Raw genomic sequence first — 23524 nt, 5'->3', positions numbered from 1 at the left:
ATTCTTCAATTATGAATCAAAGGAAGGTTAAAATATGTTTATTAATCAAAAATTTAAAAAATTATTACCCCTCTGAGATCCAAAGAAAAATGTGAAAAATAGGAAAAGTGTGAGGAAATATTTAAAATGTTCTGGTCTGTTAATCACACGAGAAGGATTAGAAAGGCTGCAGACACCTGATAGTCTGACACCCGTTTCTCCTGACCAGTACAGATATTCTGTATTGATGAGACCAACCAGGGAGGTCAGTTTTGTGTCTTAAGGGACCACTTAAATAGGGTCAATACTAGACAAATTGCTATTCACCCGTTAATCATATAACACAAGTTAGAGATGTATGTATTGGCGTACCTGAATGCTAGTGAGAGTAAAGAAGAAATTGGAAAGAAGGAAAAAGGGGAACAATTAGTGGTGATACTGCTGTTGGTGTCCACCCTTCAGAAGAAGAGGAATAGTCCCTACTCTACAACACCGGGTATTCCCAGGGAGTCTCCTCTCAGGTACTAGCCCGGCCCGACGCTGTTTGGCTTCCAAGATCGGACGAGATCAGGCATTAGCAGCATGGTATGATAGTAGAGAGGCTATCTACCAATGAGAGTGCACCTATATAGGAATGGTAGGATTGGGAGATTTTTGAAAGATAAAGCCATATAGTGTGTGGATCTGCTTTCCACGTTAGGCAAGGTGAAATAATTGCCACTCAGTGACGTATTACACCCTGGATCATGGATGAGAGTCCACAGAAAATTAGTGAGCAATGAAAAAGAGAAGAAGAGAGTATTGAAATAGATTTTACACTAATTAAGATTAGTTATTGGTTATTATCCCAAGAGGAATAAAGAAACTAGATAACAAGTATGGAGCGTCTGGTAGATTTGTGAATCCAAATATAAATCACATATACATTCTTTTTGTGTATAAACACCTATGAGTACAGTAGCAAAGAATCACTACTTTAGAAAAAGGATGAACCAAACCTATGGAGTGTAACACACTGCGTAGGCAATTATAGTGGAATAGTGTGCAAAGAGCAGGTCTGACCTGCAATCAATAGGATTAATAAACTGTAATATGCATGGGGAATCCCAACTGCATAGTATGCAGTGATCACTGGTGTATCCAATACTATAAGCACATATCACAGTGGTGGTTCAAACCTTAGTTAAAAGTAAAAGAAATGATACTCATAGTGTCAATTTCAGGAGACAGGTGATAGCAGGCAATCCTCCATGGAGAGGTCCCATTGTCAGGTCCGTGGAAAACGCGTTTTGCCCGTTGGGCTTGTTCACTTCCGAGATCCCGGAAGTGAACAAGCCCAACGGGCAAAACGCGTTTTCCACGGACCTGACAATGGGACCTCTCCATGGAGGATTGCCTGCTATCACCTGTCTCCTGAAATTGACACTATGAGTATCATTTCTTTTACTTTTAACTAAGGTTTGAACCACCACTGTGATATGTGCTTATTGTATTGGATACACCAGTGATCACTGCATACTATGCAGTTGGGATTCCCCATGCATATTACAGTTTATTAATCCTATTGATTGCAGGTCAGACCTGCTCTTTGCACACTATTCCACTATAATTGCCTACGCAGTGTGTTACACTCCATAGGTTTGGTTCATCCTTTTTCTAAAGTAGTGATTCTTTGCTACTGTACTCATAGGTGTTTATACACAAAAAGAATGTATATGTGATTTATATTTGGATTCACAAATCTACCAGACGCTCCATACTTGTTATCTAGTTTCTTTATTCCTCTTGGGATAATAACCAATAACTAATCTTAATTAGTGTAAAATCTATTTCAATACTCTCTTCTTCTCTTTTTCATTGCTCACTAATTTTCTGTGGACTCTCATCCATGATCCAGGGTGTAATACGTCACTGAGTGGCAATTGTTTCACCTTGCCTAACGTGGAAAGCAGATCCACACACTATATGGCTTTATCTTTCAAAAATCTCCCAATCCTACCATTCCTATATAGGTGCACTCTCATTGGTAGATAGCCTCTCTACTATCATACCACTCTGCTAATGCCCGATCTCGTCCGATCTTGGAAGCCAAACAGCGTCGGGCCGGGCTAGTACCTGAGAGGAGACTCCCTGGGAATACCCGGTGTTGTAGAGTAGGGACTATTCCCCTTCTTCTGAAGGGTGGACACCAACAGCAGTATCACCACTAATTGTTCCCCTTTTTCTTTCTTTCCAATTTCTTCTTTACTCTCACTAGCATTCACGTACGCTAATAAATACATCTCTAACTTGTGTTATATGATTAACGGGTGAATAGCAATTTGTCTAGTATTGACCCTATTTAAGTGGTCCCTTAAGACACAAAACTGACCTCCCTGGTTGGTCTCATCAATATAGAATATCTGTACTGGTCAGGAGAAATGGGTGTCAGACTATCAGGTGTCTGCAGCCTTTCTAATCCTTCTCGTGTGATTAACAGACCAGAACATTTTAAATATTTCCTCACACTTTTCCTATTTTTCACATTTTTCTTTGGATCTCAGAGGGGTAATAATTTTTTAATTTTTTGATTAATAAACATACTTTAACCTTCCTTTGATTCATAATTGAAGAATTCTTCTTCTTTTCATAAGAGTGCGCCCACACAAGAGCTTTCTTTCTCTCCTCTTGTCAGTAATATTTAAATCTTGTTCAGTGTGCCGCGAGTTGTGAAAGGTTGAAAATCTCTGATCTAGGGGATCCGATCCGATCCAATGCTCACGGGGCCGCGCATCAGATCGGATCGGATGTAAAACACATCCGATATGCCCGATTTCATCCAATATATCGATTCGAATGGCCGAAATTGGATGAAATCGGGCATTATCATTGTAGTGTATTGGGGCCCTTAAGATTACAAGACAAAACCAGTATATCTCCAGCTCAGAGCTGCTGCCAGACTCAAGAACTTTTGCAAGTTGGAAATGGCCAAACACCCCTCCAACACTAAAAATGTGCCTTCTCCAGCTCTATAGATCATAACAAGTATTTACATCTGCTTTTCTTCACTAAAAACCATAGGTGGAACACAAGCTTTTGGGTAAAGAGATTATGTTTCTCCATTACTCGCTCTGTTCTTCATCATACAGAAATATTTCATATTAGTTTACTAATCCTTTAAACTTAAATACACTATGAGGTGTAAAGTTTCCACTTTCAGATTCTGAACAATTAGCCTCATACAGTACGGAGTTGATCAAAATGTTCTTAAATAAAACCACGCTAGCCTTTATCCACCCACTCAATATGGTTTCACAGTTCTTGCCGCCAATCTGGTCCAGCATAGGGAAGTGTAACTGACATTTTATTTTAGACACCTCTGTTTAACTCCTTCCTACATTTCTAGAAGTACCATATGTCCAAATATATGTTTGCTGGACAAGGGGTTGAACAAAAATGTTGTATGAGGCTTTTAGAAATTGCAACTATTTTTATACACAGTCCCCTATAGGGGCTCCAATGTAAATGGACAAATTAACATAATCATAAATAAAATGTCTTGTTTGTCTTAAAAACTCCTGGCTTGCCTTCACAGTATGGTTTGGGTCAATGTCCATCTGTACTGTGAAGCGCCGTACAATCAACTTTGCTAAATATGGCTTAATCTGAGCAGACAGTCTATCTACAGTATATACACTTCAGAATTCATCTGGCTGCTTCTGTCTTTTGTCACATCATAAATACAGTAAACACTAATGACTCAGCAACATTGGAAGCCATGCATGTCCGTGCCATCACACTGTCTTCACAATGTTTTACAGATGATTTGATATTCTTCTGACCATGAGCCATTCTAGGCCTTCTCTGTATTTTTTTCTTTCCATCATTCTGGTACAGGTTGATCTTAGTTTCATCTGTCCATGCTGTTCCAGAACTGGGAAGGCTTTTTTGGGATGTTTTTGTTTTTTGTTTTAACAAAGTCTAATCTGGCCTTTCTATTCTTGAGACTTATGAATAGCTTGCACCTTGTAGTGATTCCTCTATTTTTGCTCTTGTGAAGTCTTATCTTTATGGAGGACTTGGATAATGATATGACTATCTCTTGGAGAGTGTTTTTCAATTGGCTGGAAGTTGTGAAGAGGTTTTTATTTATCATGGAAAGGATCATGTGTTCCTCAAACACTTTTGTCTTTCATGGACGTCAAGGCCTTTTTGTGTTGCCGAGATCACCAGTGTTTTTTTTTCTCAGAATGTACCAAACTGTTGATTTGGCCACTCCTAAGTTTCCAACTATATCTCTGATTGATTTTATGAATTTTTGCGACCTAAGGATGGCCTATTTCACTTGCATTGAGAGCTCCTTTGACCACGTGTTGTAGCTTCACAGCAACAACTTCCAATGGCCGTACTTGGAATCAACTCCAGACCTTTTGCCTACTTAATTGATAAACAACAAACAAATAGCCCAGACCTGTCCATGAAACAGCTTTTGAGTTAAATGTCCAATTACTTTTGGTTCCTTAAAAAAAGAAGGCGCTACATAATTCCTAAACCCTTCCTCCAATTTGTATCTAAATACCCCTTAAATTAAAGCTGATCATTAAACTGTAATTTGAATGTTTTCGTAAACAGCTAAAATAAAAATGTTGTCCAAAAATATATAAATTGTGATATTATTCAAAGGTACAGTACAATTACTAAAAGCCCTGAATATTAAGTATTATGTCTAATAATGTAATGATATAAACATAACATAAATTACTGCCAGATCATAATGCTCCTATAATTCAATAATCCATTACGATCCAGCTTCTTATAATAATTCTTGGCTAATATAAGATCATCTCAAACCAATATGGTATTAAAATGTGAAGCACTGTGAGTGCCGGTGAACTTAATACCCAAATGATTTAGAATATAATGGCCTATTTAAAAATCTTCATTAAAAACTATGCTACTTTTTGCAGCATTTACCTTTTTTTAAAATTCTATATTTTATAATTCAGGAACAGACCAAGTGATCGGTAACGTCAGGGGCAACATGGGGGCGAAGCCAAATGGGATGTCTAAGAGGATCATGGGAGAGTTAAAGGAAGAGATCATGTGGGCTTGCTGGCTCGCTGCACTTGCCACAGGTTCTGTTACCACCCTATGGGTGTCACGGACACTCATGAGTGGGAATAGCCCTGGCGCAGCTGTTGGCATTCTTGGCGGTCAGGATCCTGGCGCCGCTATTATGACCGCCGGGATCCCGACTGCCGGGATATTAACTACATCTCGTGTTTTTAACAAAAGTGTCACTATGCAATACTATCGTTTCTCTTTTACATTTTGGAAAGTGCCCAGACCCCATTATCACCTGGGGCTGGGATCTGTGTAGGGTGGAACAGTGATTTTTTTTCACCATAACAACACTTTTTGGTGCCCTGTGCCAGAGAGAGCATTGGCACCCACCTCACCCTAATTTTTTTCAATAGGGACATAGGCCCTCATTCCGAGTTGATCGCTCACTGACGTTTTTTGCAGCGCAGTGATCAGGTTACTACTGCGCATGCGTATGCACTGCAACTTGAACGCGCTTCATACGGGTACAAACAGCATCGTTGCTGTGCATTGCTTCTAGCGACGAATCCATTAGCACAGACGATCGCAAGGAGATTGACAGGAAGAGGGCGTTTATGGGTGTCATCTGACCGTTTTCTGGGAGTGGTAGGGAAAACGCAGGCGTGTCCAGGCGTCTTCAGGGCGGGTGTCTGACGTCAATTCTGGAACCGGACAGGCTGAAGTGATCGCAAGGGCTGAGTAAGTCCAGACCTACACAGAAACGGCAAAAAACTTTTTCATCCCGCTCGGCTGCACAAGCTTTCGCACACTTGCAAAGTGAAAATACACTACCATAGAGGCGGCAGCTATCTGATCACAGCGCTGCAAAAAACAGCTAACGAGTGATCAACTCAGAATGAGGGCACTAATGCGCATGTCTTGTGGGGAAAAGGCATGACAAGATTGATCGCAGAGAAAACCCATGCTATGGTGCCCCTTCCCACATTATATATAAATATATATATTAGAAAAACAAATAGTGGAGGCACTCCATAGTGCATTAAAAGATTTATTGGATAAAATACATGGATGAACAAACTGTAAAACAAGCCTCCCGTACCAAAAATATCCACTGTGTGGGCTGACTACCACATGGCTTAATACATATACTCCACCGGGCCCAGCTCCAATCTCCCTGCACTCCTGTTCGGATCCTAGACCATGCAGCTTCATCAGTGCTGGAACACCTCAGGTAAAAGCCGCTAGGTGCTGTTTGTCCACTCGGATGACCGTTAGGAGACCGCACTACAACGCGTTTTGTATAACACTTTGTCAGATGTCGCAGGACCGATGCCGGGAATACGGGGGCGGGACCATTTTCGGGGCGGCTGTGTGACGTCACACGCAGCCTCTTCAAAAAAATATGTCCGCTTACTACCTACCTGCGCTGCGGAAGCATCGGGAGGCGGCCTCACACATGCTGGGCGGCCTTGCCCTATCCTGGGCGGCCCCCAGCATGTGCAGAAATGAATGCAGTACTGGCTGCGTATGCACTGCAGCCATCTTCGTTCATCTCTGAATAACTCCCCTATATCTTCCTCCATCTGAGATGCATATATATGATTAAAAGCTGGGAGCGAGTAAAAAGGACTGGCATCTTTGATACCACAGAATACTAAAGTTTTGGACATTTCTAACTGCTTTACCATTCCATTGTATTGCATGATTTTTCAATGTGCAAGCAAGTATGAGTGCGATAGCAGCTTATGGTCGTAGAACTGTCTATGCCTATCTTGTATATATTTTCTTTTAACAATCTCATTATGTTACTTTTTATATAAAATGCAAAAAAACTGCAGTTATCCAGGACCCATTTAATAAATGTGCCAAGGTGGCTTTTGGAACAGATCTGTGTGATACAGTACATTCCTGTGGTGTTTGTGGTCTATCTTGTGTTGGGCAGAGGGTCCCCGAATCTCCCTGTGATGTTACTGAACCTGAACACTCCCCATGAAGAGCACGTCATACCAAGATTTGGGTGGAAGCATTGATGAAAAGAGAGTCACAAGGTGAAATAAAGGGGTGTAGTATGGCATGCCGGCGGCCGGGCTCCCGGCGACCAGCATACCAGCGCCAGGATCCCGACCGCCGGAATACTGACAGCGTGGTGAGCGCAAATGAGCCCCTTGCGGGCTCGCTGCGCTTGCCACGCTGCAGGCACGGTGGCACGCTATGCGCACCACGCTATTTATTCTCCCACCAGGGGGGGTTGTGGACCACCAAGAGGGAGAAAAAGTGCTGGTATGCCGGCTGTCGGGATTCCAGTGCCGGTATACTGTGCGCCGGGATCCCGACAGCCGGCAAACTGAAAACCACCCGAAAAAAAGCATAGTAATGAATAATAGTGGCATTTTGGACAATCCCTAGACGATTTCAGACAAATTGGTTAAATCACGGGTTTTCATTTCAACCAGCCAGATCTGGCAGATTATCTGCCAGATACAGTAGTTGTTTAGTGTATGCCCAGTTTAAGAACTTAAGCCTTACATTGTTTTACTAATTCTCATTACAGAGAGGGAGTACAGAGGAATCCCCTTTGCTTGCTATGTTTAAAATTACGTTTTAGTTGTGTTGCCACAATGCAGAATATCATGTTATAAGGTGCTATCTTCAATGACTCACATGTCTGAGAAACTCATCTTAGATTGTAAGTCATGTTCTCCTACAAAGGAAGAAAAATCATATATTTCTTGTTTTATATGTAAAGGGAAAGTAACCTTCTACTGATGATCACAACAAAACTCAGATCACAGGGTGGAAATATAATACATGGGCAGACCCAGTTTTCAGTAGAATAAGTGACTCACAGATCACGGTTTTGATAAATGTGGCATACTCAAAAATTAATAATACAGAATATGTAACAATAAAGAATATGTAAATATTAAGTGTGTTTATGTACTTCATATAGTTTGTCCTCTAGTTGCTAATAAAAGGAATTAAACAGCAGCAGTTAAATAGTTAATATAATATATTTTAAATACTATTTTATTTGACACATAAACATTCTACAACCAAGAGGTTTTCACTGGTTTATATAAAAAAGGCATTATAAAAATCACTCGGGGGATTGCTGGACATGCCCCGGAGAGAGGAAAACGGGAGCTTTCTGCGAGGCCCCTTCTCCATAGTGACATTAGTGTGGAACTTCCTACAAGGCCACATCTCTTTCCAGGAGGTCACACCCCTTTTTTGGACAAGGGGTATTATTGGTCGCACTGGGTGCCACCGGACCTGGTACCGCTATTGCCACTGATAATGTGAAGAACACAGCAGTATGTGTGACACTCTGAACTGGACTCCTTAATTTGTACTACAAAGGGTATGTATTGCAGGCAACTGTCGGACTGGATAAGACATGAGTAAGGTCCCCTAATTTTCCCCTTGCTGAGCTTCGATTACTACCCATCCTGTTAATGCTGAAGGGGTTAACACTCCCTTCTGCTGTTGCCTGGGAGATGCCAGCAAGACCAGTGAGCAGACAGGCACTAGAACCCTTGGACTTACTTATAATGGAGGAGGGAGTGAGAAGGCTGATGGAGTTTTGATTGGCTGTGGCAGAGCGGGAAAAAGAGGAGGCGGGGTTCACACCAGTGTGTGTGTGAGAGGAGACACGCTGTGGAGAGTAAAAGGCTGATGGAATTTTGATTGGCTGTGGCTGATGTAGTTTTGATTGGCTGTGGCAGAGCAGGAAAAAGAGGAGGCGGGGTTCGCACCAGTGTGTGTAAGAGGAGACATGCTGTGGAGAGTGAAGCAGCCGCTGAGGAGACCGCTGTGAGGAGACACACAGTGGAGAGGGGAGCTGCCGCTGAGGAGACCGCTGTGAGAGCCGCCAGCCGCTGCAGTGACACCAGCCTGCCCAGTACTGAGAGAAGCTGCCGGGAAAGGTATCAGGTGATAGAGGGGAGTGGGTGAGGCCACTGATAGCAGGTACCTACCTCTGACACACAGACACTCCAGCTAATGCCCTCAGTTAGAAACCCAGAGTCACACAGCTCCACATACACAGCTGAATAGGGGTAAGGTGAGAGAGAGAGAGAGAGAGAGAGAGAGAGAGAGAGAGAGAGACACTTTTTTTACTTGGCAGACACAGCTATTAAGAGTACTGGACAGTATTAAATATTGTACCTTTCAACAGGGGAGTCCATTTAATGACCAGCATGACCCATTTTGGATATAGTTTACCTCAGGAAAGGCAGGCGCCAGGTAGCAAAAGAAACTCTAACCTGCCTTAGTGAACCGGGCGACAGGAAAGAGCGGACCCTTTGTGTATTTTAGACACTTCACAGCTTGTATCAGCTAGCTTTATTATGCCCTGCCTTCAATCTATATGAAAAATGGTCAATCCCGGGTTTCCCGGGATACCCGGGATTGGCTTTCTTACTGTGTTTGCCCGTCCCTCATGCCCCTCCCTGCCTCTTCCCACCCACTCCGCAGACATAACTAAAGTCACAAAACTGCAGGGCAGGGCGGGTGAGAAACTTCATTCAGACGCGGTGACTGCAGGGGGAGCCGGGAGGTGGTGGGTGACGGCCACCGTACCATCAGGCTCAGTGGTTGGTGACTGTGCAGCGTGACCTTACAGTCAGAGGTCACTCTGCGTAGCGGAGACGGGAGGAGGGAGCCGGGCAGCATTGAGCATCCTGAGGACGCTTAACGCTGCCCGACATTAATGGGCTGACTGATCCCGAAATCCCCGGGATTGGAGCTTCCAATCCCAGGATTGAATCCCTGCCTATTTTTGGCCTAAATCCCGGGATCCCGCTGATCCCAATCCCGGGATTGGCCACCTGAGCTGTCAGTGAGGCACGGATGTGCTGCTGTCAGTGAGGCAGGGATGTGCTGCTGTCAGTAGGGCGGTGATGTGCTGATGTCAGTGGGGCAGGGATGGGCTGCTGTCAGTGAGGCAGTGAGGTGCTGCTGTCAGTGAGGCAAGGATGGGCTGCTGTCAGTAAGGCAGTGAGGTGCTGTTGTCAGTGAGGCAAGGATGGGCTGCTGTCAGTGAGGCAGGGATGTGCTACTGTCAGTGAGGCAGTGAGGTGCTGCTGTCAGGGAGGTACTGATGTGCTGCTGTCAGTAGGGCAGGGATGTGATGCTGTCAGTAAGGCAGGGATGGGCTGCTGTCAGTGAGGCAGGGATGGGCTGTCAGTAGGGCAAGGATGTTCTGCTGTCAGTGAGGCGGGGATGTGCTGCTGTCAGTAGGGCAGGGATGTTCTGCTGTCCGTGAGGCAGGGATGGGCTGCTGTCAGTAGGGCAGGGATGTTCTGCTGTCAGTGAGGCAGGGATGGGCTGCAGTCAGTAGGACAGGGATGTTCTGCTGTCAGTGAGGCAGGGATGGGCTGCTGTCAGTAAGGCAGGGATGTTCTGCTGTCAGTGAGGCAGGGATGGGCTGCTGTCAGTAGGGCAGGGATGGGCTGCTGTCAGTAGGGCAGGGATGTTCTGCTGTCAGTGAGGCAGGGATAGGCTGCTGTCAGTAGGGCAGGGATGTTCTGCTGTCAGTAAGGCAGGGATGTTCTGCTCTCAGTGAGGCAGGGATTGGCTGCTGTCAGTAAGTGATGCTGAGGCTTTGTCATGAGGTTTTGGAGCATTTATGAAGGACAGTTTGTGGGAAATAATGCACGGTCATGTGAACTATTTTAGCCTGACCATATTATTCCTTTAACCTGCGACACTCATGAATTAACAAACCAAAAGAAAAGAAGTATTCCCTGTTATGGGCACACTCGGACATGCGCACTCAATTTTTTCTAATAGTCAAAATATCATGAGATAGTTGACCACTAATGATAAATATAACTTTTATTGTATATATTTAAAACATCTGCGAAATATAGTACATGTGATAATGTTGATAATTGTGAAGAAATATGGGAATTTAAAATGTTATTCCACTGTTATTTCAATGTCTTTCAACTCAAATGTTTTTACACTGTTTCCATTATTTTAGCAATAAGTTGTTGCCATTTACCACCTCCAGATGCCAAGTACGATACATTGATATCTGTCAGGGTGATAGTTAGTGTCTGTTATGGCTGTGTTATTCCAATCTTATTAAATGTCCTAGGTTTATTGTTTTGGGTTTGTTACTTCTTCAGTGTTAGCAGTGTGTGCACCACTGCATTTTAATACACCCCTTTTATCCCTAGATAAACCTTTTATTAAGATTGGACGTGTATCTTTTATTCCAGGGCTGGGGCAATGTTATATATATATATATATAACATTGCCCCAGCCCTGGAATAAAAGATACACGTCCAATCTTAATAAAAGGTTTATCTAGGGATAAAAGGGGTATATTAAAATGCAGTGGTGCACACACTGCTAACACTGAAGAAGTAACAAACCCAAAACAATAAACCTAGGACATTTAATAAGATTGGAATAACACAGCTATAACAGACACTAATTATCACCCTGACAGATATCAATGTATCGTACTTGGTATCTGGAGGTGGTAAATGGCAACAACTTATTGCTAAAATAATGGAAACAGTGTAAGAACATTTGAGTTGAAAGACATTGAAATAACAGTGGAATAACATTTTAAATTCACATATTTCTTCACAATTATCACCATTGTCACATGTACTATATTTCGCAGGTGTTTTAAATACATACAATAAAAGTCATATTTTATCATTAGTGGTCAACTATCTCATGATATTTTGACTATTAGAAGAAATTGAGTGCGCATGTCCGAGTGTGCCCATAACAGGGAATACTTCTTTTCTTTTGGTTTGTTGAGCATTTACTATATTCCAGGAGCACCTCCCCAACTAGGATATATGTAAAAAATTAAATACGAATACGTAAAGGGGAAAGGACATATGCATGAATAAATACAATAGAAACTAAGGTGTTGTTGCGAGCCATTCTACTTCTGTAAACTACACTCATGGATTACACAGGTTCTGTGGCTGGCTGACTACAAGCCTGAATTTCACTTGGTTTTAAGCAGCCACAGAACCTGTGTAATTCATGTGTGTCCCAGGTTAAAGGGATAATATGGTCAGCCTATCTATGTTATAACCCTTTCAGGCCGCCAGCTTTAAACATGGGTTATTGCACATGAGCACGCATAACCCATGTTGCTGTGCGGTTTGAAAGGAGCCAGTTGAAATAATCACGCGACCCGGCATTTCAACTCGGGTAGCGAGCAGGGTTGAACGTGTGTGCAACCCGGCTCGCTGTACTGTGTGAACGGGAAAGCCAGGTTGATGCGACCCATTTCCCATTCACACTATAGGGACAGACGGCACTTGGAGATCAATATGCCAGGTTGGGGACAGCGGCAAATAGGGGCTCAGGTGGGTTGCACATGGGAAGCACCCATGTACGGCTTCCGGGTGTGACCCGCCTTACGCGGTCTGTAAGGGGTATCAGATATAACACAGTGATCTACAGTAAGTTAGATATAACACACCATTTTTGTACCTATATACAGTGTAAATTTATATGAAAATATAATGAAAAAACTATCTTGTGCTTACTTAGGATTACATATAGTTGGGCCTTAGTGTGTGTGTTGCCCATTATCATTTCTTAAGTGTCTACAGTAATCGCTGCACGTGGAGGACAAAGTACTGAGGTCAAGAAAATCTTGATAATCTATTTGCTGTCAGTGTCCAATCACAGTACACAGTCACAGACAGTACACAATCATAGTACACAATAGCCCGATGTAATGAACAGCGGAACAAATCTCATTCTGTCCTTGATAACAGTGCACTGGGTCGCATGCAATATTTTCCGGCTGGCTATGAAGCAGGGCTGACCAGAAGATGTTACATGCGAACAGCGGGAGCACGCAATAGTACGTACACACTGCATGACGTAGATGATTCCTTGCGCCGATACAAAAAATCATGCTGACATCTTTGACATGCAGGGGGACCCCCAGCAAAGGGCAAGTCTGCCTTCATGCCGGATCCAGCAACCCCCCTCCTAGACATATGAAAGCATCTCACAGCAGCGATGCTTTCGCACCTTCCGAATAGCCCTCTGTCTAGCTGCGAAGGCAGACGGAGACCCGCCATATTTTTGGTCGCAGCAGCTGCGTGTGACATCACGCGGCAACCACTACCCGCTCCAGTAAAGCCACAATGATGTCTCAATGCTGCCGACACTAACCCCAAACGGCCCTGCGACCATCTCTGACTTTCAATCAGGCAGAGATGATTGCACAGCTGAGATGTAGTCGCATCTCACTGTGTGCGCACACGCAGTTCGGCTTCTGCGCATGCTCCCACTTCACCGGCCTTGAGCCCGCAAACGCTGCAGGTGCAGTGTCCAGGTCTGAATTAGGCCCCTACTCTTATATCTGTACTCTTGTGACTGTCACTAGCATACCATCCAACATTGAAACCCAGGAAATAAGTACAGAGAACAAAAGTGGGCATGGCCAAGGGTAAAGGGTGCATGGCCCTGTGGCACTGCCATATAAATCTATGGGACTACAAAAACACTAAACTCGGTACAAAGCCCCTTTTGGCCAGTACAGACTATAAAAAAATCGGTACTAAAATGTACAGTTGGAGGGTACACACTAGAATTATTACAGTATTTCTCTTTCTCTGAGTAGAGTAGAAAACACCAGGGTCTTCATCACCACTATTTATCAAGCCAACAAGCTTGTTTTGATTGGCATGTCCAGATTCACCACACTGCTTAACACAAAAGTCAGAAGCACATAATCCTTGCACATGCTAATGACAGTTCTTTTTAATCATAAGATTTTTAGCATCATTTTTATTATATAGATGTTGTAAATCTCCCCAGCTGTATGCTATGCACATTAATGCAGACTGTTGGTAGTGCTGCCCACCTACTCACACTGCATACACATGTATAGCTAAAGGGTGGAAGATCATCATCAGTTCAGTTTCATATAGATAAGACAGCTCAGGAATGTACCAGCCATTACCACAGTTCAGAAAGAAAAACATGGGAAACCCACGTCTCCTTTCGCTCATAATTACTCCAGCAGCCAATATATCTTGGCCGTTATTTCAGGTTTGCTAGTACATAAAGGGTTACAGAGTGATTTACTACAATGTAAATTTTCCACAACCTTTTAGACTTATGTTGTGCTTAAAGCGACATTAGAACAAACTATTTAGATATGTATTTATTCTATTCATGCCCAAACAGCTAATATAATTATCATCACCACCTTATTCTGGAACAGTAATGACGTTCTGTCTCTCATTTTAATTAATAATCCTCATAGTTTTGGATCAACAGTATCTTACAAAAATAGCATCTACTTTAATAAATAAAAAATTAATAAATTAATATAATAGCATAACTCTGCTTTGTTATGTGTACCAGGAATGACAACATTCAATTTCAGTTTTTCTACTAGTGTAGATGGTATCCCTATGATAAAGACTCTTAAGGGGGGTACACACGGAGAGTTCCGTGCTTAGGTGGTCATTCCGAGTTGTTCGCCAGCTGTTTTCGGTCACTGCGCAGCGATCAGGCAGAAAAAAATGTGTCATTTCTGCTCATGCGTATGCATCGCAATGCGCATGCACGACGTACTTGCACAACATCCGATGCAGTTTCACAAAAGGTCTAGTGACGCTTTTCAGTCGCACTGCTGGCCGCAGAGTGATTGACAGGAATGGGGTGTTTCTGGGAGGTAACTGACCGTTTTCGGGGAGTGTGTGGAAAAACGCAGGCTTGTCAGATACAAACGCAGGCTTGCCTGGGGAAACGCAGGCCTGGCTGGCCGAACGCAGGGCGTGTTCGTGACGTCCAAACAGGTACTAAACAGTCTGAAGTGATCGCAAGCTAGGAGTAGGTCTGGAGCTGCTCAGAAACTGCACAATCGTTTTTTGAAGCCACGCTGCGATCCTTTCGTTCGCACTTCTGCTAAGCTAAGATACACTCCCAGAGGGCGGCGGCTTAGCGTTTGCAATGCTGCTAAAAGCAGCTAGCGAGCGAACAACTCAGAATGAGGGCCTTAGTTTCTAAGCAATCTGACTAGATTGCTTAGAAGTTAAGCACAGATCTCTCCGCCCATAGCGATAGCGATGAGCAGCCCTGCGCGTTGCTGTTGTCAGTTCTAGATTGGCTTGCATGCAGGCACAATCTAGTTACATCGCTGACTTCACCGGTGGGTAAAATTAGCAGCCCTCCTCCCTCCCCCTCCCTTACTCAGCACACATCATGCTGAGTGCTGAGCGGGAGGAGAGATGTGTGCTGAGCGGTCAGTGATAGATCGCTCAGCACACATCTCTACGTGTGTTCCCCCCTTAACACTTACTTGTTATTATTTCTTTCCCATCCTCCTCAACCCAGGTCAACATTGCTGTGTGACTATATCATGCAGCCCACCAAGAACTCTTGCAATCTGGTGGATCATTTTGTAGTGGGTAGCACCTCTCCTTGTGTATCAATGCCTATTTCCCTATAGATTGTAAGCTTGTGAGCAGGGCCTTCCTTCCTCTATGACTGTTTGTTATTATTACCCAGTTTTGTTTTATCACTGTTGTTTCCAATTGTAAAGCGCAACAGAATTTGCTGCACTATTTAAGAAACTGTTAATATTATTATTATTAATAATAATAATAATAATAATAATAATAATAATACTACAATGGAGAATCATAAAGTTTCAATTACCAATGTGGTATGCATAACCTCCAACTGTACCTTTTTGACTGGTACAATACCGTTTTTTTATGGTCTACACCGGCCAAAAGGAGCTATGTACCGGTTTTCAGTGTCTCCTATTCCTATTGAAGCCTATAGGAGTGCTGTTTAGCCACACCCCCTTTACCTGTGACCACGCCCCTTCCCTTATTTGTACCGATTTTCAGCATGGAAGTGTTGGAGGGTATGTTGAACTTAAGTCTTGTCCACGTAGTTCCCCTGCAGAGCAACATATTGCTGCCGGCGTTTTTTTGACCTTTCACAACCCATCATTATAAAAGTCCTGTGATTACCTAGAGAACCGCAAATTGCCTACCCTGAACTGGGTGCAAGTTCAGGCGAATAGGGGAGGATGTAGCAAAATTTCTTTGCCACACCTGTCGGTTTCCACAGCAGGTGTTCGGGCATAATGTGCGGAGGTATCGTCTGCTAGGAGACAGATGCCTTTGCTGATCATACCACAGCGTTTTTCTTTCACGGCATCTCACAATTTCTGCAGAAGAGTGTAGTAGTAAGAGCTGGTGATGGTCTGACCCTTTGGAAGGTAATCAATTAGGATTACGCCATGACGGTCACTAAAAACCGACAGCATGACCTTCCCTGCATCTTAGCCTTTTAGAAGGGGGTGAGGAGGAGCGGTTCCACACCGTGCTCATTTCTTTGGTCTCCAGATTGTACAGGTAGACCCAGCATTCATCCATAATCATGAGATATGCAAAGAAATTCTCCTCATCTTGCTCCAACAGAGTAAGCATCCACTGCGAAAGTTCACATCGAGTTTGCTTGTGAAATGGGCTCAGAAAGCGGGAATGGTACGCCGTACCTTTAAGAAATGCCGGTACTCATACAGCTGGACCATCGCTACGCCTCCATTTCCTGCGTATGCGCCGCCAAGCAAGTTACTGTGCTCTGAAGTGTGACACCTCCCAGCTCTTCCTATTTTTTCTAAGTTCGGGCCACCGGGAGCGCAACACTGACATGACGTCACATCACGCTCCCTACTCTGCTGCAGTGCTGCCTTGGCCTTGCTATTAGTGTTAGGGAAAATCAGAATCTGCCAGATGGGACCTGCTGTGTGGTGCTCGGTGCCACTGCCTACAGTACTGTGGTGAGTTGCCAACAGTGTGACTTTAGAGCTAAACAGAATCTCAGTCGGAGGCCCACAGGCAGCTCAGCTTTTTTTTGTCATTGTGTGGCTGTCATTGCTGTATTTAGTGTGTAAGTGACTGACTGTATAGTAAAAGACAAAAGAAAAAGGGGAACTCTCTTTATGGGGCACTCTTGAGATAAAATTTCACTTTTATAGTGTGTAATTAAAACATTGATCTAGTCAATAGGAACAACAATCTGTGTGAAGTCAATGGCTGTGTGACATCACATGCAGTTTACAGTGTCTCCTATTCCTATTGAAGCCTATAGGAGTGCTGCTTAGCCACACCCCCTTTACCCGTGACCACGCCCCTTCCCTTATTTGTACCAATTTTCAGCATGGAAGTACTGGAGGGTATGTTGAACTTAAGTCTTGTCCACGTAGATCCCCTGCAGAGCCACACATTGCTGCCGGCGTTGTTTTGACCTTTCACAACCCATCATTATAAGAGTCCTGTGATTACCTCGAGAACCGCAAATTGCCTACCCTGAACTGGGTGCGAGATCAGGCGAATAGGTGAGGATGTAGCAAAATTTCTTTGCCACACCTGCGCCGGCATTATGCATACTCAATTTCTGCTAACAAGCAGAAATTGCAATGCGTTTGCAATTTCAGCTTGTTGAAGGTGGGGAAGCAGCGGTCAGTATGCTTGGCGGCCTTGCCCTGCAATGGGCAGCCCCCCAGCATGCGATCCAGAGGATTGCAAATTCTGCTAATTAGCAGAATTTGCAATCCTTACTGAATCTGGCCCTACACCCCTCACAATGTGCTTGGGAGGTGTGATGTAGAAATTGCATGTGGTGTGTTTTCCCCTATAGAAAGCCACCAGGAAGTGTTGGTCTATTTCTGTTGTATTTTTGGTCCATTTTGTCGTCTGTTTTGTCTTCAGTTTCCATTGGAAATGTTAAAACTCATGAAAAAGTGCTGCAAATTCGGTGAGTTTTGACTATAACAATGCTTAGAATAATACAATGAAGACATTTATAGCAGAGATTTCAAAAGGAGCACAGACACCTTCAAAACTCATATGCTGTTCTTGCAGGGTTGGAAGATGCACCTAATAGAGGCACTACAGAACAGGAGGATATGGGACCTCTACTAACTATAGGAACCAGGGACGTCGCACGTCACTGATAGGAACAGGAAAAGGAATAGGAAAATTGCATCTCCAAAAAGGACTGCACTTCTCTTGGGAGATTCCATTGTTAGAGGAATATATCTGGGAAATGCAAATGAAGTAGAGAAACAAGTATGGCACTTACCTGGAGCCACAGCTCCCAGGGATAAAGAGCACATGCTATGAATTGTAAAGGCAGCAAGATAAGATGGGGAGGTGGATGTCATTGTCCACCTAGGGACAAATGACCTGGCTAATGCTGAAGTCACGGCCATAAAAGATTAATTTAGGAAGTTAGGTACTGCTTTGAAGCAGGTGGCAACCACTGTAACTTTCTCAGAAGTATTGCCAATACACAGAGGGGAAGATAGAACTCATTGCATTGAAACTTCAATGTTTGGCTAAAGACTTGGTGCAATGAGGAGAGGTTTGGATTTATAGACCATAGTCACACCATCAGGGCCACCGTCAGGGGGGTTCTGGGGGCACAGCTAGCCCGGGCCCAGCTTCTCTGACAGAGAAGGGAGGGCCCGGGTTGCTTATGCCACCATCAGCCCGCACTGCCATCCGCCCACCACCATCGTCCGCATCGCTATATTGAAAATGTCTCTTCGAAAATGGCCGCCGCCTCACAGGAGACAGTTATTAAAGATACTAGAGGAGGCGCCTCTAGTATTTTTAATAACTGTCTTCTCAGGTGGCGGCCATTTTGGAATGGACGTTTTTTAAGAGTTTTTATTTGAAGCAGGCAGTCAGGCGCGAACAGCAAGAGTAGGGGGGTGGGGAACTCACAGACAATGAGCAGGTACGGTTATAATTACTATGTGGGGCACAATATGATGACAAGGGCATTAATATGGGGGCATAATATGGTGTCCGATACATTACTGTGAGGGGCATAATATGGTGATGGGCATAACATGGTGTCAGGGGCATTACTGTGTGGGGCATAATATGGTGACGGGCATAACTGTGGGGGCATAATATGATGAAGGACATAACATGGTGTCAGGGGCATTAATGTGTGGGGCATAATATGGTGATGGGCATAACATGGTGTCAGGAGCATTACTGTGTGGGGAATAATATGGTGAAAGGGGCATAACTGTGGGGGCATAATATGGTGTCAGGGGCATTACTGTGGGGACTTAATATGGTGCAAGTGGTATAATATGGTGGTGCTTCGTATATGCATAGGAATTTTTATTTTTTAAATAAATGTATATCTCCTATATAATAGCCCTATTCTGTGACCTTGTGATTCATTTGCTAACGCTGGGCGGAGTCACAACAGTGGGCGGAGTTATTCAAATGAGTCACAGAGATCTGGCCAAATCTACAGGAGACTAGGAGCAGAAGCAGATAGCATGGGCATTGGGCATGTCACAGGCAGGGGTGCATACCTCCCAGCTTTCTGCAGGAGCTTTCTCCAGGCAGAAGGAGGAAAACACACTCGGCGAAAAGGGGGCGTGGCTTCACGGGAGGGCCCCCGTTTTCGTCAGTGAGGGGGCTTGCCCAGCGCTCTGTGAGCTGCTGGCATGCCCCCAGGGCTGATTATGAGTCCGGGGGGCACAGGGCACTTGAGACAGGGGAGCCCTATCTCATTGCTGTGCCTGCTGTGGGTTGGGGGCGTGGCCTAATCGCGGCCCGCGCGGCCACGCCCCCTTATGCAAATTCCGATTTTTAATTTTTTTTTTTATGGGATTTTGACCCCTCAGCTAGGGCTAAATCCAGAGGACGTGGTCGCTCCCCCTACACACCCGCACAGGGAGAAGAAAGCAGGGAGACTGCTGCCTCCCTGCAACACCACAGACCTGCCAATATGCAGCAGCGTGTGCTGACTGTAGCACAATGCTGCCGCTGCTGCTGGCAGGACGGGGGGAGCTTCTGAGCTGGGACAGAGCTACTCCAGCCGGGAGGCCCCCTAAAACTGTGGGGCCAACGGTACGTATCCCATGGCCACCCCCCCCTCCCCTTAATCCGGCTCTGCTGCTGGAACCCCCCCCGTAATCCGTACCCCATGATGCCCCCTCTCCCTCTGTCTCCACTATTCACCGCTGCTCTGCTAAGCAGAACAGCGAGTACAGGAGCTTTCCAACTGCCCCCCCCCCCCACCGCCGGACACTGCGACCCGCGGGTGGGACAGCGGGACAGACCCCAAAAAATGGGACTGTCCCGCGAAAATCGGGACATTTGGGAGGTATGGGGGTGTGTGAGGGGTATGTCATACAGACAGACGGGCACCGGCTCACTGTGTGCTTGACCCCCCACATCGGCATACTCAGCAGGGTCTCTCTGGTGTGGAGGAGCGTCACTTTCTGACACACTACACGCTTCTTAGCTGCAGTTTAGTGGGGCACCTGCCGCTGTGCAGGTTCCATACTGCCTCTGTTATCTCCAGCCCCGGCAACCCCACCGCTAGCTGCAGCGCTGCCACCCGCAGTGGAGTGCGCCCAGCTCATTCACACACTTTAGCTGGTGGGTAGCGCTGCAGAAATCCGAGCTGCTTGCAGGCTCTGACCCACTCCTCCCTCCAGCCGCAGCGTCTCCTGGGAGCTAACCAGTCACTCCCAGTCTCCCCTTACCACAGTGCCCGGAAGCCGTGAGGTCCGCGCCACGTGCATGCTATGACCCCCTCCTCCCTCCAGCCGCAGCATCTCCTGGGGGCTAACCAGTCATTTCCAGTCTCACCTTACCACAGTGCCCGGCAGCTGCGCGAGGTCTGCGGTGTGTGACTGAGGAGGGGGGGAGGGATGCGGACTGGCAGAGAAAGCAGGACTCCAGCCTGAGAGAGTCAGCCATGCCAAGTCTCCAGCAGCAGCAGATCCCAACAGGTTGGAATGGAACAGCAGCAGCCAGCAGCAGTGACTCCGGTAAGACACATCTGTCTGTCACCACTGTTTTGTCCCTAATACCAATCTCTCCCGTGCCCTATGTTCTGTCATGTCCCTGTCACCCCTGGCCTTGCCCTGCCACCCTTATTCTGGCCCTTTCACCCTTATCCTGGCCCTTTCACCCTTATCCTGGCCCTGTCACCCTTATGCTGGCCCTGTTACCCCTATCCTGGCCCTGTCACCCCTGTGCTTGCCCTGTCAACCCTATACTGGCCCCGTCACCCCTGTCCTGGTCCTGCCGCCCCTACCCTGGCCCTGTCACCCCTATCCTGTCCCTATCATTTCTGTCCTGGCCCTGTCACCCCTGTCCTGGCCCCGTCACCCCTGTCCTGGCCCCGTCACCCCTGTCCTTGCACCGTCACCCCTGTCCTGGCCCCGTCAACCCTGTACTGACCCTGTCAACCCTGTGCTGACCCTGTCACCCCTGTCCTGGCCCTGTTACTGCATACCCTCCAACTACCTTTTATGGCATGTACAGTACCCGCAGCGCCTCCAGACCTCTCCCCAATGCACTACACCTCCGCACCTTCCCCTCCACCACATGCGGCACTCCACCCCTCCCCCACATGCTGTGCCTCCAGACCCCCTACACCACCCGTGGCTCCCACTCCTCCACCCCTTCACCACCCACAGCACCTCCAGGCCCCTTCCACCATTCATCCCCCTTATACGTCTCCCCCCACACCTGCCCCCCTCCACCCGCAGCATCTGCAGACACCCTCCTCCATCAGCGGTCCCCCCCTCACCCACCCCTCCCCCACCAATGGCACCCCCGCACCTGCCCCTCCACCACCTGCAGCACCTCCGGACCTCCTTTCCCATCCGCCGCAACACCCGTACCTGCCCCTACCCTACCCATGGTGCCTGCGGTCCCCTACCCAACCCCCGGCACACCCATCCCACAGCACCTCCGGAACCCTTCACCCATCCACAACATCCCCACACCTGCCCCTCTCCCACCCGTGGCACCCCTGCCCCTCCCCCACCTGCAGTGCCTCCGGACCCCTCCCCCATCTGCATCCCCCACTCCTCTGCCCCTCCCCCATGCGCAGCACCTCCCGAACCTTCCCCATCCGGGCCCCACCCCCACTTCTGCCCCCCCTCCACCCGCAGCATCTACAGACACCATCCGCAGTCCCGCCCGCACCCGCTACATTCTGTACATCGTGCCCTGCAGGTGCTGTTCATGCCGTCGCAAGGGGCTGCGCCTCCTTCACCATCGCACGCCCTTTCATTGTGCAATATTTAACCACTAACAAAGGAATGCAGGTAATACTCCATATAATACAAATATTAAACCCCAGAAAGGCATGCAAGGGTTAAGGGGGCGTAGCCCCTTGCGACGGTGTGAAGAGCGCCCGTAGGGCGCGATGAAGCACCTAGTATATATATATATATATATATATATATATATATATATACACGAGAATTCCACGTGGTGGAGGGTGCACTCTCACTGTGTATAAAGTTCACACATTTCTTCAATAGAATTTTTTTTATTGTAGCCTCAAAGGTTTCGACGTTTCGATCCAAAAACCAGGATCTTTTTCAAGAAGGGCCATACATGAATCATCAAATCCAATCATAATATAATGAAGCCGAATAATTAAAAATATACCTAGAAAAAATAGAACATCAACATGACTGAGCCTCCCAGGTCCCAATATATAACAATATTAGCGACAATGCTTGTATCAACATAAACTACTACATAATACCAGATTTAGAAAAAAGGAACTCATATACCAAAAACAGGTGGCAGAGTAGTGAGACTACAAGGAGGAATAAAATAACACCCTGTGTTCACCACTGGTCTTAAAATGCATGCAAGGCCTACCCATCCTCACCTCTATCAGCACATTCCAATGGGGCTGCATGTCTGAACTGCTGTATACCAAGTGTGGAGAATGTCCATATAATCACAGCTCTGCAACCAAACCACTGCTGTAATCAAAGGATATCTCTATTATAAACGTGTATCAGAATCAAATGTATATATCAAACCTTGTTACCACATAAATACCTATGGGTCTGGAAAGGTGTGCACAAGACTACACCTGGATAAGGCATTCTCCCACTCAGGGTCAACAGCTGCAGGATCTCAAAAAGGACATTCAGCCACTGTGATTACACATATACTCTGTTTAAACAACGTGCATCTGAGGCATAGAAATATATATCAAAAAAGCCATAATCAACGATCAATAAATACCTATAGGTTCAAGAGGATACACATAGGGCAGCCCCTGGGTTAAGCGTTCTCCCACATCAAATCCATAGCTACAAACAATAAATAAACCCAAATCAAAAGATTACAGGATTATACAAACATCAAACTTAATCAGTGGGACAAACCCAACATAGTTACTCACAGAATCATGTGGAACACTGCACAAACCAGGGCTGCATGCACCAACTGGATCTAAGCAGGGGATATAAATACCCCTTGACCCGGAAGTATCAAGGGTGTGAGGGGTCAACTCAAAAAGTCACTTGAATAATTATCCAAACTTTTATTCCACTTGATTAACCGTTTACCATCAGCACAAAAGGCCAAATAAGCAATCAGTATGCCTGTGTATGCATTAATATTCACAGTACAACAGAGGGAATACACAAAATAGCGCTGCATGCGCCGGGGGA

At 45.8% G+C, this 23524-nt stretch overlaps 1 long non-coding RNA gene and 2 pseudogenes across 1 annotated transcript; 1 reads left to right on the top strand and 2 right to left on the bottom strand.

Annotated features, from left to right (window-relative positions):
* Window positions 1-460: 460 nt before the first annotated feature.
* LOC134896317 (5S ribosomal RNA) lies at window positions 461-578 on the bottom strand (annotated as a pseudogene).
* A 1438-nt stretch (window positions 579-2016) lies between these two features.
* LOC134895889 (5S ribosomal RNA) lies at window positions 2017-2134 on the top strand (annotated as a pseudogene).
* A 20594-nt stretch (window positions 2135-22728) lies between these two features.
* LOC135057835 (uncharacterized) lies at window positions 22729-23281 on the bottom strand. Its single transcript, XR_010244400.1, has 3 exons — window positions 23254-23281; window positions 22905-23002; window positions 22729-22825 (listed from the first exon to the last, which is right to left on the bottom strand). It is a non-coding gene; the product is annotated as an uncharacterized LOC135057835 (long non-coding RNA).
* Window positions 23282-23524: the final 243 nt, after the last annotated feature.

This window comes from Pseudophryne corroboree, chromosome 3, assembly GCF_028390025.1.
Source record: "Pseudophryne corroboree isolate aPseCor3 chromosome 3, aPseCor3.hap2, whole genome shotgun sequence".
In the NCBI taxonomy this organism is placed as follows: Eukaryota; Metazoa; Chordata; class Amphibia; order Anura; family Myobatrachidae; genus Pseudophryne; species Pseudophryne corroboree.
Note: the sequence above shows the minus strand (reverse complement) of the source record. Positions and strands in the feature narration are given on the sequence as shown.